Source organism: Clupea harengus, chromosome 21, assembly GCF_900700415.2.
Source record: "Clupea harengus chromosome 21, Ch_v2.0.2, whole genome shotgun sequence".
Lineage (NCBI taxonomy): Eukaryota > Metazoa > Chordata > Actinopteri > Clupeiformes > Clupeidae > Clupea > Clupea harengus.
The window spans coordinates 10,780,579-10,782,352 of record NC_045172.1 but is presented as its reverse complement, the minus strand read 5'-3'; positions in this window follow the sequence as shown (position 1 = coordinate 10,782,352).

The window sequence follows — 1,774 nt, the reverse complement described above, 5'->3', positions numbered from 1 at the left end:
TAGCTAATGATATGCTTTTAAGACCATACCGCTTTAAGCAGACACAATGCCCCAGTGTGTGGGTGTGGTGTGTGTGTGTGTGTGTGTGTGTGTGTATGTTTGTGTGTATGTGTGTGTGTGTATGTGTGTGTCTGTGTGTATGTAAATGTGTGTGTGTGTGTGTGTGCGTGTGTGTGTGTGTGTGTGTGTGTGTGTGTGTGTGACCAATGCCTCCCTCAAAGGCTTCTCCTTATCCTCCCCAGCGAGAGCGTCTCCAGTGCCCCTGTGCGTGTCTGTGTCTGTGTCTGTGTCTGTGTGTGCATGTGTCTGAAAGCAGACACCAGTGGACAGACTCTGTGGCAGATGGCCCTAGTGCATGCTGGGATGCCCCAACTCCAGTTCATTAACCACTGCAGTGCTGGACAAGGGCTGGTTTTATACTTGTATATGTCTCTGTAAATTTCATTCATGCATATGGCTAAAACACAAGCTAGTTTTTATCCAAATAGACTGAAAATAGCCTAACCGGTGTGTGTGTGTGTGTGTGTGTGTGTGTGTGTGTGTGTGTGTGTGTGTGTGTGTGTGGTACTTCCTTCCGTTACAAAACACGATTCAGCGTTCCCTGTGTGTGTGTGTTTGTGTGTGTGTGTGTGTGTGTGTGTGTGTGTGTGTGTTCATGTGTGTGTGTGTGTGTGTTCATGTGTGTGTGTGTGCGTGTGTGTGTTCTGGTTAGTCAGCTGATGGCTGACTGAGGACTAAAAGTCTAAATCCTTGAGCGCCGGCATCCTGAGCTGCGGAATCTTTTCCATCTCGACGCACGGAAGGAACGCCAACCCGGAACGTCCTGTCCGAGCTGGATACCAACACATTCCTCACTGTGTGAGTATGCAAGTGTGTGTGTGTGTGTGTGTGTGTGTGTGTGTGCATACACCGGGCCCTGTGTGTGTGTCTATAACATATGTGTGGGGTGCATGTGTCAGCACCCAGCCCTGGTTGTGATGAAACAAGGGCAACATTTGCATCACACACACACACGCCACTCAATCCCATCACTCCACAACCCTGCAGGCTCTGGGGCCGTGCAGCAACGCCAACCCTGATTGGTGCAAAACGCAATTTTAAACCCTCTATTTCCCTCTTTCTCTCTCTCTCTATCACACTCTCCCACCCTCTCTCTAACTGTTTCTCTCTCTCTCTGTCTCTCTCTCTCTCTTCCTCACTCTCTCTCAGTGCCGAATGGTATCCTGCTGGGAGCCACACTGGCTGAGCTCCCTTTAGAGATTTCCAGGAAAAGAAGATCTTTACAGAAAGAGGGAGAGAGGGAGGGAGTGAGGGAGGGATGGAGAGAGGGAGGGAGGCCTCGGAATGGAAGCCAAAGATAGAGAGTAAAGAAAGATAGCATGCAAATAAAGGAAAGTCAATGAGATGAGTTGGAAAAAAAAGAGCTGAATAGAGAGAAAGAAAGCCCACGATGGAGAGGTTAAAAAGAAAAGACAGAGGTAGGGAGTGAGGAAGAGAGAGAGAGAGGGGGGGGGATGAAGGCAAGAGGGAGAGAAGAAAGTGATAAGAGAGAAGAAAGAGAGAGAGAGAGAAAGAAAGAGAGAGCACTGATGAATCTGCTTTTCTTCCTGTCCCTTCTGAAGCCCATCTCTTATTCATTCCGGAGGCAGCAGCAGCAGTGCTGAGAGATCTGGCCCAAACCGGATATATTTAGACACTCCATTATAGAGGGAGCTATGCACGCGCGCACGCGCGTGTGTGTGTGTGCTTGCTTGCATGCGTGTGTGAGTGTGTG